This window comes from Eleutherodactylus coqui, chromosome 1 (genome assembly GCF_035609145.1).
Source record: "Eleutherodactylus coqui strain aEleCoq1 chromosome 1, aEleCoq1.hap1, whole genome shotgun sequence".
Taxonomy (NCBI): Eukaryota; Metazoa; Chordata; class Amphibia; order Anura; family Eleutherodactylidae; genus Eleutherodactylus; species Eleutherodactylus coqui.
The window spans coordinates 276,984,661-277,003,864 of NC_089837.1; positions in this window are offsets into that span (position 1 = coordinate 276,984,661).

The window sequence follows — 19,204 nt, forward strand, 5'->3', positions numbered from 1 at the left end:
TACTTACCCACAACTATTTTTTGTTTGACGGCAAGATCTTCCACCAGCTCAGGGGCACCGCGATGGGGAGCACAGCTGCCCCATCCTACGCAAATTTGTTCCTGGGCTGGTGGGAGGAACATCTTGTATTTTCTGAGAGTAACAGCATCTGGACCGATAACATACTGGTATGTCATCGTTATATTGACGATGTCTTCCTCTTCTGGTCTGGAACGAAAGATGATTTTCAGGTCTTCGTTCAACATCTGAACTGCAATGACATCAACCTAAAAGTCACATCAGAAATACAGGAACAGTTCATGGCCTTTTTGGACATCTGCGTCTCCAAAAACCCCTCAGGGTTACCTATCTACTACTCTATACAGGAAAAAGACGGCTACTAATAGCCTGTTATCCTGGCAGAGTTTTCATCCCTTCTCCCTATGTCGGGGGATTCCAAAGGGCCAGTTCTTGAGGCTAAAAAGAAATTGTTCGTCGGAAACATCATTCCTGAGAGAAGGCATCAAATTAAAGGAGATATTTCTCCACAGAGGCTATCCCTCTAAGATAATTGAACAAGCCTTTGACTTCGCTAAAAAACAAGATCGGACGAGCCTTCTCAAACAACGAGCCAAAATGTCGGACAACACACTACAGGTAATTGGTACCTTTGATGACGGAGTTCCATTTATGCAGAGTTTGCTGCAAAAATACTGGTATATACTGAAAGAGGATCCAGACATTAAGGATATCATTCCTGATGTCCCGCTTTTCACGTTCAGAAGGGGTAGAAACCTCAACAACATTTACATCGTTATTATGAGTTTTTATATATTTCTCCCTGTCATCCAGTGGTTATCTTTATTCGATTTAATATTGCCAACTATACCATAATATGGGTCTGTATTCATCTCACTCATACCCATTTGGACTACAGGTCACATCGTTCATAATGTGCATGGTAATTTTCTTTGGGATATTCCCACTAATATCAATAAACTAAACCATTCACCATTTACCATACCAGGCTATTGTATATCACAGACTGCCCACATATAGTCTGATTTTAGCCATGGGTGGGTATTCTTTTATCAACCCTGCCATGCATTGGGGAGATAGTATGATTACCATCAAATGTTTGTGGGTACACCCTACCATAAACAATATTATATAGGCCGTTTCCAAGTAACCCATTATGGGCATCCAGACACTTGTTTCTTTCATCCTGTGGTCCTCTTAATGCGTTCTTTCAAAATTGTGTTCATCCTAACCTTAAAGGGGTTGTCCCGCGCTGAAACGGGTTTTTTTTTATTCAATAGGCCCCCCGTTCGGCGCGAGACAAACCCAATGCATGGGTTAAAAAAAAAAAACGTTTAGTACTCACCCGAATCCCCGCGCTGCGGCGACTTCTTACTTACCTTACCAAGATGGCCGCCGGGATCTTCACCCACGATGCACCGCGGGTCTTCTCCCATGGTGCACCGTGGGCTCTGTGCGGTCCATTGCCGATTCCAGCCTCCTGATTGGCTGGAATCGGCACACGTGACGGGGCGGAGCTACGAGGACCAGCTCTCCGGCACGAGCGGCCCCATTCACCAGGGAGAAGACCGGACTGCGCAAGCGCGTCTAATCGGGCGATTAGACGCTGAAATTAGACGGCACCATGGAGACGAGGACGCTAGCAACGGAACAGGTATGTGAATAACTTCTGTATGGCTCATATTTAATGCACGATGTACATTACAAAGTGCATTAATATGGCCATACAGAAGTGTATAACCCCACTTGCTTTTGCGGGACAACCCCTTTAATATGGGTGTATATATATATTCCACCTATGCCCATAGGGACTACAGGCCCCATTATATTCACAATGGTCATGGTCACTCCCTCACATCTCTATCAATATAAATTTTCATCATCAATATTAATAACACCATGCTATTTGGTATCAGAGTCAGCCCATGTATGGTCATTTCTTAGCTCTGGGTGGCCTTACCTTGTCACCCATCCCGTTATGCTTTGGGGATCGAGCAATACCACCATCAATTCTTTGGTATATGTACCCCATCATAAACAATACTTTGTAGGCCTACGTCAAACAAACTATCTGACATGTATACACGGACCGTCTAGCGTCACTGTTGCCATGGCGTTCGGATCTGCAAGCCGACGAGATGCTCTTTCCAGCAAGGCGTTCCTCCGGGCTAGACTCCTCCCCTTTAGCATCACGGTTTCATGGCAATCCGATGAGATGCTCCTTCTAGCTAGGCGCACCTCCGGGCAAAACTCCTCCCCTATGCGTCATCGCATCGTTACGTCGTCACGCACGAGCATGATGACGCAGTCATTTGCTGTCATCCGCTCTGCTGCCCTGCAGTGCTGGTGATTGGGCATCAATATAAGTTATGCGATCTCATTTCTAGCCCGCTACTATTTAGTACAACTATACCGGCCCTTATTTAGGCAATTTCACAAGCTCTGCCTAGCAATTTACATTGAGAGTAGAGATTGTTCCTCCAATAGGGCGTACATTGTAGAGTCCGTGCATTTGTATTGGCTAATAGGGACAAACCCCCATCAGGGGTGGTAACCTTTCTGCCCCATATAAGAAGACACAGTTGTCACTCAGACTTCATTGATCTCCAGTCTACCATCCAGACTAGAGGTGCTGCCACATCTCTCTCTCTTTCCACTCTGCTTTAATAGGATTGGGGCTCATCCCCTAATACTAGCCTAGTAACCCCTATTGGACAGGGGATTAGAATAGTCTAGACCAAATACTCTATAGATCAGACATCAATTCATTAGGGTCTATTATTTATCTTAGTTACCAGCTAAATAGTCAATATAGGATTTAGCTGGTCAGTAGCTTGTTCTGTACTATAATCTTTCTACAGAATATTTCTTCTGTTTCAAGGGTTCTCTAGTACTAGGGAAAGAGTAGGCGAGGGTTCACAGTCTAAGGGCTACCGAGCCCTAGCGAGCTGGCCATTATTTTGGACTGTTAAATATTCTCAACTCAAACATACGGCAGCCACATTATACATTATTAGTATCTATGGGTCATGATACCCATCCTTTACATGACCGCTATCATTGGGTTCCTGATGAGTCAACACCTGACAGAAACACGTTGAACCAATTTATATTTGAGAACCTATCCTAATCGTTGTCCGGGTTTCCTGTACAACATTTTTTCCAGTCATCCATCTGTTTCTAATCAGGGTTTTTACCCAGGGTAAAAAATCTTTATGTGCTTGGAAGTTTATGAGTCACTGACCATCATCTGGTCATTAGCCCCAAAGCACGTCCAGTAGGGCCTCTATCGGTACTAGTCTACCTGGCCATACCTAGACTAAGTGACATCTAATATTCAGCATATGGTCACTGGACAGTGGTGGGGACCACAGATACACTGCGTTACCGACTCCCTGACTGGTTACAACTGATCATAGGGCTTTTGTTCATATAACTTCAATCCCTGGCTTGACATTGAGCCTGTGTTTAGTCTTTGTGTTTTGTTCCTGTATGTGATGTCGTGTCAGTGAGGCACCAAAACGTTTTTAAATATTGTTTAATAAAAGTTATGTTTTAGGGGATACATACAGTGAATATAAACAGGAAGAAAGGAGTGCTCAAGCATGGTAGAGTTTCACCCCACCAAGGACCTCAGCTTCGGTCCACATTTCTGCCCAATGCATTCTTTGTATATGTCAGCTGAACAATGCAATGGGAAAGCCTTTGTGCACCCACAGCATAGGCTAGCCCATGAAACTCAAAGACAGTATTTAACATGAAGAAAAGAGAGTGCCCAAACATGGCAGAGTTTCACCCAGCCCAGGACCTCGGCCCAAACTTCTGACCCAGTCATTCAGTGTATTTGTGCCAGATAGGTAAAACACAGCAATGGGAAAGCCGTCTGCACGCTAGCCAAGTCAGTTAGTGTATTTGTGCCAGACAGGTAAACCAACACAATGGGAAGTCTTTGTGCACCCACAGCATAGGCAAGCACATAAAACTCAAAGACGGTATTACACATTAAGAAATCAGAGCACCCAAACAAGGCAGTTTCACCCCACCAAGGACCTCGGCCTCGGCTCACACCCTCAGTAATCGTGGGTCTCAAGCGAACTTGGATGCAAGTGCAGCTGTGAACGTCTCATTAAATCAGCTACGGTTGCTTTTATCGCTCCAAAGACTGGATGAACCACAAAGACGTTCCACAGGCCAAACCTGGTGCAGTTAATTCTTCCCCCCCCCTGGACCTCGGCCTCTGCTCACACCCTGAGTAATCGTGGGCCTCAAGCGGACTCAGATGCTAGTGCAGCTGTGAACGTCTCATTAATGCAGTAATGCTCCTTTTGTTTGGCCCAAACCACTGTCTCAGATAACTGTGGTAAATACATGTTGCCCAGCGCTGATCCCCAGACCCGAAACAGGAGGAGGAGGTGGCAAAATAAGGCCGAGAAACCATGACCGAGGTAGGACCCGCAATACTCTGTGTGGGAAGTATGTGAGCGGGCCCAGGGTCAGGCTTGGTCCCAGCCTCCACCTTGTGTGACCCAAGATGCCATGAGTTAAATAGTTATGGGAAATCCATGTGTCCCCACACATTTCATTCTGTGTATGTGTCAGGCAGCTGAACACCTCTATGGGACACCTTTGTGCACCCACAGTATAGGCGGACCACTAAAACTTTTCTGTTGCAAGGGTATAGGCGAACCCCTCAAACCTTTAAGTAGCAAGAGTATAGGCGGACCCCAGTAACATTTCTGTAGAAAGAGTATAGGCGGACCCCTGTAACATTTCTGTAACAAGAGTATAGGTGAACCCCTCAAACCTTTCAGTAACAAGTGTATAGGTGGACCCCAGTAACATTTCTGTAGCAAGAGTGTAGGCGAACCTCTGAATCATTGGTGTGCCAAGAGTATGGGCGAACACCTGAAAATGTTTGGTCACCAAGAGTGTAGGCGAAAGACGGAAAAATTAGTTAGATAACAGTATATGCAAGGGCCTGAAATTGCTCAACCACGAGGGCAGGTGAAACCCATAAACATTTTTTTAAGATACAGCTCGCTGTTGCTTAATTTGTAACAGAGCCTGTCAGGGAGATATAGTGTCCCTGCCCCCCAGTACTTGTCCACGTGTCCGTGGTTAAGTGGACCTTCCCAGTAACCGCATTGGTGAGGGCACGATTTATGTTGTGGGAGATGTGTTGGTGTAGGGCGGGGACGGCACGCCGGGAAACATAGTGGCGACTGGGGACCGAGTAGCGCGGGACCGCTGCCGCCATCATGTTATTGAAAGCCTCCATTTCCACAAGCCTGTACGGCAGCATCTAAAGGCTGATTAATTTGGCAATGTGCACGTTTAAAGCTTGTGCATGCGGGTGGGTGGTGGTGTATTTCCGCTTTTGCTCCAACACTTGTGTTAGACAGCTAAACGCTGCGCTGAGAGACATTGCTGGATGGAGTGGAGGACGGTGGAGGTGAGGGTGTGGGTGCAGGCCGGCAGCGCTCATGCCTGCGGCCTGGGAGGGGGATTGAATTTGTGTGGCAGGTTGTGGCACAGGGGAAGAAGCAGTGGTGTGACCCGGAGGCGGTGAATGGCCTTTATCCAATGTTGTGGGGTGCTTGGCCATCATATGCTGGTGGTAGTCAGGCTGGTAGTGGTTGCTCCCCGGCTGATCTTGGTGCGACACAGGTTGCACACCACAGTTCGTCGGTCGTCCGCGCTCTCACTAAAAAACCTACACCTTTGAACACCTAGCCTTCTGCACGGAGGCTTGCCGCGAGAGGGTGCTTTGGGAAACAGTTCGGGGATTCTTCGCTCTGGCCCTGCCTCTACCCCTGGCCACTCCACTGCCTCTTCCAACCTGTCCTGCTGCTGCACTTGCCTCCTCCTCTGAAGCCCTGTCCTCAGTAGGCTTAGCAAGCCAGGTGGGGTCAGTCACCTCATCGTCCAGCAGCTCTTCCTCTGAATCCTCTGTGTGCTCCTCCCTCTGACTTACTGCCCTTACTACTACCTTACTGACAGACAACTGTCTCTCATCATCTTTATCCACAAAAAGCTCTTGAGACAGTTGCCGGAAGTCCCCAGCCTCATCACCCGAATTCCGGGAACTTTCCAAAGAATGGGCATCAGTCACGACAAACTCCTCAAGTGAGAGAGGAACCGTTTTTTTCCACTCAGGGCAGGGACCTGAGAACAGTTCCTGGGAGTCTGCCTGCTCAGAATATGTCATTTGTATGGAGTGAGGAGGCTGGGAGAAAGGAGGAGCAGCCAGAGGATTCAGAGTTGCAGTCCCTAGGCCAGGAGTAGTGTACTGCATAGAAGACTGGGTGGTCGATACATTGCTGGATGCATTTTCTGCTATCCACGACAGGACCTGCTCGCACTGCTCTGTTTGTAATAAAGGTCTACCACGCAGACCCGCAAATTGTGATATGAATCTGGGGAGCCCAGAAACTTGCCTCTCTCCTAATCCCTCAGCAGCTGGCTGTGATTCACCCCGCCCAGGAACTCGGCCTGTGCCCACACCCTCACTTGGACGCCCGCGTCCACGTCCTCTACCCTTACCCCTACTCCTCATCATGGCGGATTAAGAATAGAGAAGGGCCCAAATAAAATACCCCACTGTACAGCGCTGACAACTGGGGCTAATTCACTGCACACAGAGACTTGTAGATAGCGGAGGCTGTATGCTGTGACTTGAAAAGATTAACCCACTGTCTTGCGCTGATACCTAGAGGTAATTTACCGCTCACAGAGACTTGTAGATATTAGAGGCTGTATGGAGTGGGAGAAGACTCTTAAGCCAGTGGATAGTGCTGGTAACTGTGGCTATCTCAACCCCCCCCCCCCCCAAGGAAAGGGTATTGTGAGACGCTTTGCACAGTCGCAGTGCTGAAATAGTTTGCAGTGGCCCAGGAAGTATTACAGTACTGTTTAGCGGTGAGACCTCTGTCTAATGCACTGCAGACTGGGAATGGTATAACTGAAATACTTTGCAGTAGCCTAGGAAATATTAGAGTGCTTTTTCATGGTGAGACCTCGGTGTAATGTACTGCAGGCTGAGAAGCAGCTCTGTTCCTAAACTCTGCCTAATGCACTGCACACACAAAACAGTATAGCTGAAATGGCCTGCACAGCCCTAGATGCTTAAAAAAAAAGGTGCACTACTGCTCCTAGCCAGCCACAACAGTAATGTACACTATGAGGAGTTGCCCTAAGAAGGACCGTTGGGGTTCTTGAAGACAGGATCCTACTCTAACACTTTCCCTATATCAGCAGCAGCACTTTCCCTAAGCTCTGCCAGCATGCGTCTGAGGCGAGCCGCAGGCGGGACCATTTTAAGTACCCGGCGGTCACCTGATCCTGCCAGCCACTCACTGCTGTTGGCGGGCAGAGGGTTGGCACATCACAGCAGGAAGTGCCTTCCCCGCATGTTTATTGCCTAGAAAATGGCGTTAAACATGCGAGGAAGGGAAATGCAATTGACTCGAGTACTGCGTGGCGTTCGTCTCGAGTAATGAGCATCCCGAGTACCCTAATACTCAAACGAGCATCAAGCTCGGACGAGTGTGCTCGCTCATCTCTAGTACTAACCCTTTCAACTGCTCCACACCCATTTCCATTACTTAGTCCCAGGTCACTGTCTACACTATCTTCTCCATCTCTCTGCTTGCCCTCCACCCCTGTCCCTAGTTTAAACACTCCTTTAAACTTTTAGCCATCTTCTTCCCTAACACAGCTGCACCCTCCCCATTGAGATGCAGTCTACAATACAGATACAATAGAACCTGTATCCAACAGCAAAGTTGACCAAATTCTCCAGGAACCCAAACCCCTCCTTCCTACACCAACTGTGGAGCCACTTTTTTACCTCTCTATTCTTGTTCTACCTTTCTGGTGTGGCACATGGTACAGGTAGTATTTTAGAAAATATTACTTTGGAGGTCCTTGCCCAAAGCTTACATTCTAGGTCCCTGAAATTATTTTTAAGGATCTTCCACCTACCTCTAACTTCGTCATTAGTACCAAAATGTATCATGACAGCTGGATCCTCACCAGTTCCTCGTAGTAATCTGTTAAACCAATCAGCAATGTGACGAATTCGAGCGCCAAGAAGATAACACACTGTTTGACGATCCTGGTCTTTGTGGCAGATTTCCCAGTCTATCCCCCTTATAATTGAGTCTCCCACTACCAGAATCTGCCTAGAATGGCCTACACTCCTATCCCCCTTTTTACTGCAGCAGACATCCCCCTGGCAGTCAGACGTCATGTGATAATCCTATAATGAAATCCCCCTCATCTGCCAACTTTGCAAACTTGTTGAAGTATGCCAGTTCATGACTTGACATCTGGATCTCTTCCCTCTACCCCTCCTGATCAACCTACACTCCCATACTAACATCCACCCCCACATCTACTGGAGTGAGTGCCTGCTCAGTGCGCAGCAAACTTCTTTCCATGGTGCCAATGGATCTCAATGTTGCAAGCTGCTCATTTAGATGCAAGATCTGGGCTTCCAAATGCGCAACACGCTTACATTTCATACAGCAGCATGTACTCTTGAACGACCATATAAATTCACATTAGGGACCCATTCACATGGGTATATGCGAGTTGCATCTGAGATTCTCAGGCGCAACTTGTATCAGAGAGTGCATGGACACTCCGTCCATGTGGTGTCTGATCCACAAGGGCAGCAGGCATTGCATGTTTGATTTGCGTCAAAGCCACAGATGAGAATAGGAGATGCTGCAATTTTTTTTCATGAAAAAACAAACAAAAAAATCCTGTGTGAATAGCCAAATGGGCTATAATGGGTCTGTGTACAAGAATACTTGTTTTTTCTTACTGAGAACACACACACTGTACTGTCCATGAAATAAATGGACAACACACACATGGGAAATATGCTCTTTTGAATAGGTCATAAGGATGCATTCACCCATAGTGGATTCAGTGTGGATTTTTCACAGCTGAAATTATCCACTCCAAAATGCACACTGTTTGGTGCAGATTTTGGCATGGAACTGCAGCAGATTTCACACCTTCAATTGAAGAGGAAGAAGGCTGTTGCAGATCTGTGCCAAAATCCACAGTATATGGTGCAGAATTTTCGGCTGCAGAAAATCCACACAAAACAAAGCATTGACTATTCTTTCCTAAATATTTCTAAAACTGCCAATCTTGTGGGGTTTTCTTGTGCAGTGGTTTCGACAGTACACTAAGAATGGTCTGATTGAGGAAAAAGATCCAGTGAAAGAGGATCCTGTTTACCTAAACAATCCCCTGGCGAAAGGGGGTCAGAGGAGGATGTCAAGAATGGTTCTGCTGAACAGGCAGTGCATAGTTAAGCAAATAACTAATGTCAGCATGGATGGATTATAACAGCAGATGACCAGTTCAAATGCCACTGCTGTCTACGAAACTTAAAGTGCAGACTTCAGTGTTTAAAAGATCACAAAAATTGGATCACTGAGCAGAGGAAAAATTTTGTCTGGTCAAATAAATACAGATTTCTGTTGCACCATGCTGGAAAGAAAGTCAGAATTTGGAGCAATGAACATGAATGCTGGTGGTGGTGGAGTAATGGTATGGGAATTTTGGCAAACCCCGGCTCCTTTGATATCTATGGACAGACATCACAGATCTGAAGGTTAAAGAAGTGTCTCTTATAAAGTGTTCAAGCAGTGTATGTACATGTGCCGCGTGTTGTGTGTTTTCAAATATAAATATTAGCAATGTAATTATAGTTAATGGTGTCTTTATCTAAACTGTATTTCAGCTATTCAGTCCCTTCAATGAATCAGTGAATAGTAGAGGTCTTAGAGTAGTGATGCAAGTCTCTATGAGCATACTTTCATCTCATATGTAAGTGTGCTTATAGAGACTTGCATCACTACTCTGCCACCCCTACTGTTCACTGATTCACTAAGAGGACTGAATACATAAAACACACTTTATATAAACACAACATTAACTATAATTAATTACATAACTAATATAATTAATAATAATGATTATTGCTTTATATTAACTCACATTCAGGATGTGACATTTACATGGATCTCAATGTGCCCTGTCATTTCCCTATTAGGCCATGAAAAGTCAGTGACTGCTGTGCAGATAAGCCTCATTCCTGAGATAAGCCTAACTGGAGACAGGAGATGTCCTTTAGAATATTAGGCTTCTCCAAATTCTGACACCAGCACAGCACAAATCATAACATTGCTGGTTAAGGACTTCATTACTCATCTGAGTTTCTGAATTAGTTTTATACTGCTGAATAAATGTTTTATAACTTTTATAATCTATATTATACCATAGTGTAGGGCTGGGCAATTAATCAAATTAATTTAATCAATTGCCATTTTAGTGCCCCAGGTTTAACCCCTTAGTGATGAAGCCTGTTTGCGCATTAGTGATAGAGCCATATTTTGGAAATCTGACGTGTCACTTTGACATAGAATAACTCCGTAAAAAATGTTGCATATCTAAGTGATTTTGACAATGTTTTTTTCACCACATATTGTACTTCATTTAGGTGATAAAAATAGACTGATGAAATTTATGCATATTTATTAAAAACGCCAAAATTGGGAAAATTTTGAAAAAACTATTTTTTTCACATTTTTAATTGCAATATCTCAAATATGTGCAAAAATACTGTACACATTTTTGATAAGATATATATTTCCACCTGTTTACTCTATTCTGGATGCACATTTGAAAAACTTTTTTTTTTTAAACTATTTAGGGGACGTACAAATTTAACATTGATTATCAACATTTTGATGAACACTTTGTTTCCCTACACCAAGCCAAGATTGCAAAGGCTGATAGGTGTCAGAATGATAGATACCGCCACAAATGACCCCATTTTAAAAACTACACCACTTATAGGGGTTGTCTCGCGGCAAACATCAAAATTTTACATTAGCCCATTCCCCCTGTCACCCCCTTGGCATAAAATAGCAATTTAAAGCGCTTTTTAAACCTCTTGCTACTCACCGATCTGACGAAATATGAAGTTTTAAAAATCTTCTCCCTAAGATGGCCGCCGGTCCTTTCCCAGGGATGCAGTGCGGTTTTCTCCCATGGTGCACCGCGGGTCTTCTCCCATGGTGCACCATGGGCTCTGTGCGGTCCATTGCCGATTCCAGCCTCCTGATTGCCTTGAATCGGCACACGTGACAGGGCGGAGCTACGATGACGACGCAGTGACCAGCTCTCCGGCACGAGCGGCCCCATTCACCAGGCAGAAGCACGGACTGCGCAAGCGCGTCTAAAAACGCCAGACGACATCAGAATTAGACGGAGCCATGGAGACGGGGACGCTAGCAACGGAGCAGGTAAGTGAATAACTTCTGTATGGCTCATATTTAATGCACGATGTACATTACAAAGTGCATTAATATGGCCATACAGAAGTGTATAACCCCACTTGCTGTCGCGAGACAACCCCTTTAATGTATTCACTGAGGGGTGTCTTGAGTATTTTTACCCTGTTTTTTTTTCAGGAATTAATACAATTTAGAAAAAAAATAAAATTACATATTTTTTGCAAATACGTCTTTTTAAAGGCAGTTTTTTTCCATAGTACACATGAAAAGGATGTACACCCCAAAATGGATACCCCTGTTTGTCCTGTGCTCAGTAACATGCCCATTATGGCCCTAGTATTATGTCTGTATGCACAATGGGGCCCAAAATGGAAGGAGCAGCCTGTGGCTTTCAGAACAGAAATTTTGCTTGAAGGCATTTTAGGTCCCATAGTACACTAATAGAGCCCTTGAGTAGCCAAAACGATGGAGAACCCCCACAAATAACCCCAGTTTAAAAACCAGACCCCTTAACGAATTAATGTTTGTGTGTACTGCATATTTTGACCCCACCGTTTTTGAATGAATCTAAGCAAAACAGAAGGCCAAAATTACGATTTTCATTTTTGGCAATTGTGTCATTTTAAAAACAGTTGTTTTTTTTGTATAGCATACATAGGAATGAAGACTAACCCGAAAATGGATCCCCCTGTTTGCCCTGTGTTCAGAAACATACCCATTCTGGCCCTAATCTTATGTCTGTTCACAAGAGGGCCTAAACTGACAGGAGCAGCTGGTGGCTTTCAGAAGAGACATTTTGCTTGAACACGTTTTAGGCCCTCTTCCCCGCTTCTAGAGCCCTTGAGCCTGCAAAACAATGGAGAATCCCCACAAGTAATGCCATTTTGAAAAATAGACTCCTTAAAAAATTAATCTAGGGGTGTACTGCATAATTTGACCGCACAGTATTTGAATTAATCCAAGCAAAGCAGTAGTAAAAAAAATTACGATTTTCATTTTTTTGGCAATTGTGTCAATTTAAAAATAGGGTTTTTTTGTACAGCACACACATGAATTAATACTTTCATCCCAAAATGGATTTCCCTGTTTGTTTTGTGTTCAGAAACATACCTGTTGTGGCCCTAATCTATTTATAGGACACACGGCTAGGCCTATAATTGATGGAACACCCGTTGGATTTCAGGGCACAACTGAATAAATTCCAGGCCCCATTACTCACTTGTGTGGAAAAAAAATGACTCCCTAAAAATAATCCCCCCTCCTCTACACCCTTTTTGGCATCCCCTAAATCTTAGATAAAAGTAATGTAATTTGTGTGGTGTGTCCGAAGACAGGGGTAATTGCAGGGGCCTGGTTGGGATGGGTATATGGGGCAATTAAACCGGGTATCCCTCCTCCTCTCGTGCTTTTTTGAGAGATATTTCTTGACCTCAGCGGCAGGGATGGGGTGTAAAAAGTGGTGCTCTGTGAGGCTTTCATTGGATAGCGCTGATCGCATTGCCCGGGGGGCTCTCCGCTGTCACGTCCACATCCCACGTGGCTTTAATCCTCATGGGATGCATGATTTTATGTCCTCTAGGATTAAAGCCCACTTGGACAGGACGTAGAAAGGCAATGGGGCCGTCACTAAGAGGTTAAGGGTAGATTGTCGGGAGGGGAACAAGAAGAAAAAGGTTGAACAAGGAAAGGAAGGAAAGCAGGAGAGAGAGAACACAGATGGGGGTGGGGACGCACCTCCCAACTAATATTCAGTCATGAGTCTTTCATTGAATAAGTATGGCCCAGTATTCAGAGAAGTGTTGAAACCCAGCCTAGTAATACCTAGATTTTAGAATTTTGTCATTATCATGGACTCTTGTATTTTGTTAAACTATATTGCTTTTGTTGGGGAAGAATTCTGCCTTGAAACTGGATTTTTTTTAACCCAGAAGCACACTGACCATACAAGACCTCCTTGCCATCTGATAAGTGGGGTGGGGCATTCTACAACAAAGAAATATCTCTTGTAAATTTATGTCAGAATGGGCCTCATTCTTTAACAAAAGGCAATTACATGCATAACCGTTCCATAATACTGTATATTACTGTAGGTACATGCTGACTATCAGAATTAGCCCTTTTTAAAAGTAAAGGTAATCACAAATTTAACTTAACCCCTTAGTGACCAGGCTTTTTTGCTTTTTTCCATTTTTGTTTTTTCCTACTCCCTTTTAAAAAATCGTAGCTCCTTTATCCACCGACGTCACTGTATGAGGGCTTGTTTTTTGCGGGACGAGTTGTATTTTTCAATGGCACTATTTATTGTACCATATAATGTACTGAAAAACTTTTTAAAAATTCTTAGCGGAGAGAAATGGAAAAAAAAACGACATTCCACCATCTTTCGGTGCATCCTGTTTCTACGACGCACAAACTGCAACAAAAACAACCTGATATTTTTATTCTATGGGTCAGTACGATTACTACCATACCAAACTTACATAGTATTGTTTTTGCTGTAGTACTTGTATTTTTTTTTTAAGATATTAAATTTTTTTCAATTATTTTCTGCGGTCATTTTGTGCGCGCGATAACTTTTTTATTTTTCCGTCGACGTAGTTGAGCAAGGGCTCATTTTTTGCGGGATGTCCTGTAGTTTCCGTTAGTACTAATTCGGAATACATACGACATTTTGATCGCTTTTTATTGCGTTTTTTCTGGGAGACAGGGTAACTAAAAAAATTCATTTCTGGCGTTCTTTATTTTTTTTTTCGGACGACGTTCACTGTGCAGAAAAAATAATGCACTACTTTGATAGATCGGACTTTTACGGACGCGGCAATATCAAATGCATATTTTTATTTTATGATTTAGATTTTTTAATAATGGATATGGCAAAAGGGGGGTGATTTAAACTTTCATAACTTTTTATTTTTTTACAATTTAAAAAACTTTATTGATCTTTTTTTTTACTTTACTTTGAAGTCCCCCTGGGGGACTTTAACATGCGATGCTTTGATCATGCCTGCAGTATGACGTAATGCTATAGCATTACGTCATACTGCTTTTTTACAGGCAGTCTTTCAAGCCACCCTGTGTGGATGGCTTGATAGGCAGTCTGCCAAGGCAGCCCTGGGGCCATTCATTAGGCCCCGGCTGCCATGACACCTGCACGGCTCCCCCGGTCTCACCGCGGGGGGGGGGGCGTGCGGGACCCCCGAACAGCGTTCGGGGGTTTTAAATGCCGCTGTCAGAATTGACAGCGGCATTTAAAGGGTTAATAGTGTGAGGGGTTAATTCACATTTATGCCTTTTAAATTGATAAGTGTATTTCACAGAATACTTATGTGTTTATAATTTGCGTCTTCTTACAGCAACTCCATTTTGTATCTTTTTGCTTGTTTTGCTTCAATCATGTATCTGTATTAATTTCACCTCTTATACCTAGAAAATGTTAGAGCCAATTATAATAATGACTTAGAATCCTTATCAGCTCTCTCTCTCTCATGCATTCTTTCCCTTGAGAAAGTTCACTCCTTTCTAGCAGAAGCGTCCAGGAATGTTTTATTTTTGTTACAGGTGTCACCGGACATTGATATATTGTTTATGTAGGAGACTTCTCTAAAAGATGTGTAATGCTAATTAAAATCTGCAGATGCTATGTAACCTTGGGCATGCGCAGTAATCAAATCAATACGTCAGCAAACCTTTTCTATATTATCTGTAATTCTTTGAATAAACTTCACTTCACTCTGGCAATCTCATCCTGCATGTGGTTGTCCATTTGTGTCGTCTATGGGTACCCATATCTAAAGACTAATTTGGAAGCAGGCAGCATCCGCTCAACGGTCAGAGTTTGACCCCCCACATTACTTGGCGCCCAACGTGGGGCAGAATTTAACTCCTTACCTGCAGCCGATATCTGACAACCCTGCCTGCCGACCATCCGGACTAGGGGACACGGGACCTCAGATCTACAAAATACCGGTGTAAGGTAAGCCATTTGACTTACCACTCAAAGATCTGAGCCCCCCTGTCTTCAAAAGCCACGTGTCGACAGAAAGGTTTGTTGCTGTATGTTTATAGGATACTTCTGCCTGTGTTATTCACGGTGTTCTTGGTAACCGTGCTAGACGGAAGAACCCACATGTGTATATTGCCATGCTGTCTGCTGGAAGCATTGAACTGATAGCTTTTTGTTGTACTTTGACTGCCGCACTCATTTTCCTAGCTGTAATTTGTTATAAGATCCACGTATAGAGGTGAGCCGTGGTCTCCTCTCTCTCCATAAAAAGTCTACTAATAAGGAAGCATACGTGCCCTGTCAGCCACGTACCTGACAGAAGGGACTGTCCTGATCTACCTGAAGGAAGCTCTGTGCATCCTTATGGTGCGTGACTGAGGTAGAAACAGCGGACATCAAGTACATAGTCCTGCCAGTCGCAATTTGGCAGAAGGGACTAAAGGTCTTTGTGACAACCAGATTTACCCAGAGGACGCTTTGTGCATCCTCACTACTCTGTGATTGGGTAAATCAAAAATGGCAAGCCCAATTATTAGTATGGGGTCCAGACAGTCTACGACTTTCTTGGCCCCTATTGAGATAATCAGGGAGAGAGAGGGGGAGGCCATAATACAGTTATAAGCAAGCCCGTAAAGTTTACAAGCTGATAGGGCTTAAAAGAGCAGGAACTTTCAACTATGAGTTCTGGCGGCAGTACGGAACAAAACACACGAAACCTATCAAAGACGCCGGTCTAGATAAAGGAGTAGAGGCCATAATCAAATATAGTAGAAATGTTTAAGGCAAGGAGTATGCCTATATGGAAAAGCAAGTTAGAGAAATAACAAAGGACAGACAAAGCAAGTTAGAATTTTGGGAATCTGAGACCCACAAAGTCTCAAAAAGACTCAGAGATAAGCAAAAGTTGGGGAAAGTATGTTAGAATAGATGGAGTAAGGTACGTGTAGATACGGTAGTTATCAGAGAAAGAGAATTCTTTTATAGTTTGTGTTCCTTTGGGACATAAAGCAAGTTCATGTAGAATCTGTGAATAATTATGTGTCAAATAACCAATATTGTCTGTGTGTCTTCATGTTATGTAATCTAATTTTTGTTATACGTTTAGTCCTTTGTCCTTTTTTTTATGTGTTTAACTATTCCTCTGCTGTCTGGGTTTGATAGTCTGTGCAGAGAAATATTAGGTTTCTCTTGTTGCTTGGAGCCTGGATATTTCTGGCTGTTTGCCAAAAATATAAGATTGTTCTGTTCCAGAGAGAGAGATGAAAAATTCAAAGTCAGAGGAGAAAGACAGACGTTGAATGTATTGTGTGAATTGTATGGTTTTGGAAATGGAAGAGTACTAGAGAGATAGAGGGTTAATGTGTGCTTCTTGTGAAAGCCGCAGCTGCAAGTCGCCCCCACCCCTTGTCTCCAAAAAAGGGGGGGGGGTATGCTGAGAGTTTACAGAGAAGGAATGCGTGCCTCTCAAGGCCAAAAAGATTAGAGCGGAGAACACTGGACGACTAACTCTGCTTGCTTGAATAGAATGAAGCCCGTAATGAATCCAGTGAATCTTACTGTTTTTGCTGTTCTTTGTGTAAATGTCAGTTCTGTAACTGGTCGGACGTGTGCATGATTGCTAAATGTGTGTCCCTTTCATTAGTTTTACAAAGTGGTTGTTGTGGAATCTGGTATATGAATGCATTTGTTTGCAAGATGAGGACAGTTGCATCATACGCGTTACGTCCTGTGTGAACTTTTACTAATATTTGAATGAGACTTGACTGTATGAATGCATGAGAGTTAATGTGTGATGCAGGCGCTGTGTGCTGATAATTTGGAAGCCTGCCAACAAGTCATAATTATACTGTTTCTGAGAATGCTCTATAGAAGAAACGTACGGACGGCCATACCTGTACTTACACCTGCTGCCAAACTCCGCACCTTTCTGGGCCTTGTTTTCATACTGCCCCCATTGGTCCACTTTGTTTTCGCTCTTATACAACTACTCATTCTTTTCTCTCACCCTTTTATACTTCATCCGTTATTCTTTTCTGTACTGAATTTTCTGGCCAGGTGACAGTATTGACACAAAAGCACAGGGGACAACCACGGCCACCTGGATGCTACTAAGCTGTATCCAGTGGTTCGAGGAGCTCCCTCATGTGTTTGTGCGGTGGCAGCGGTACAGGCAATGGTTAACAAATCTTCGGAGTTGGTCTTGAACCAACTCCCCCTAGTGGTTCTCATCCCCCACATGACACCCGGAGCATATACACGCAAGTGCAACCCAAGCACTTATTTCTGGCCCGTCAAATCCAGCTACAATGTGCTCTTGTCATTCTTCTACTACCTTGAACTCGGTTACCCTTCCAATTAAGTACCCTAGTTCAAAAGGGGGAGAGAGAAGATATAGGTGATCTAGGTATTGCAGGTCAGCTATTTTTAAAGCTATTTTTAAATTTTTTTTCTTTTTCTTTTTACAACAAGGTTATGATCTATTTGAAATAGAATACTAGCCTGATTGTTTAGCGGTAATTTGTGAAAGGGGCTTCAGAAGTGCCAATTCAGCTGGCAGAAACTGAACCGCTTGAGGTAATGTTTAAAGGGTCACGATACCTCACTCGCTTCCTTATGCTGGAAGGTCCTGAAAGCATATTGAGAATTGCGTGATGGGACCCTTGGGAGGTTGTATCAAACTTCACCTGTCCGGTGAGGCTCGTATACACCCCGGGTCTGAAAGTCACCCGACCTTATGTCGGATGGCAGCAGACCAAGCGACACCTCTACCCGTCCTCACTCTTACGTACGCAGAGGAACAAGCTCTTAGCCCCCTTGGTCCGTCAGTACCCCCTGGCACATGTCCAGGAAGATGCAATTGCAGACATTGTCTCTTCTTTATGTTAACTTAAAGCCCTTAAGAAATGTGTCTTCCCAGCCAATACCCCTTTTGTTCCCCGTTAAAGGGAAAGAGTTTAAAAGGGCCAGCCAGACTGTCAGTATTTGTTTGCATTTATTTTCAGAGGAAAGCAGTACTGTTGGACAGTGCTGCCATAAGGGGCACAGAATAGCCCAAAACCAGTTCACCAGATGCATGAAGCTGATATTAGACGCCTGGCCAATTCCCGAGGGCACCACCCTCTTGTAATATGTTGATGATTTACTTTTTTATGTACTCCTGACCCAAATAGTTACCTCAATGTATCACTAAGCCTTTTGTGTTTCCTCCATCAAGAATAGAAAAGCTGTAAGTTTACTAATGGAAGCCATCATGTTGCCAGAACAGGTGTCCATAATAAATGTTAACTGAAAGCCCTTGTTAATAATGTATATTCTGAGTTGTTTTTGTAGATGGTACCAGGGTAATTGACGACTCCACGCTGGATATGCAGTGGTCACGCGACAAGATGTCCTAAAAGCAGAATGCCTCCGCATGTCCCAGGACAGGAAGCGGAATTACAGGCCCTCACTGAGGCGTGTAGAGTGGTAGAAGGTAAGACGGCAAACATTTACACTGACTCCCGGTATGCATTTGGCATAGCTCATGACTACGGCCTAACATGGAAGGCCAGACAGCTTGTTAAGAATGGTGCAGCGGTGACAAAGTGGAAAGCTCACACCAATTCCTACAGCAGAGAAACAAGAGGCAACGCCATCACAGATCACACAGCAAAGGCAGCGGTCCTTAAGCCGTGGAAGAAAAGAAGAAAAGAAGAATTTAACAATATTTTTGGACTTTGATATAAACCTTGGACTTTGAATTACTTTGATACAAACTTTGGACTTTGATATGCTAAAGACTTTACAGTTACAAGCCAGCAATGAAGAAAAAGACAAATGGACTAAATATAGGAGCAGCAGAAATGGGACGGTGAATGGCGAA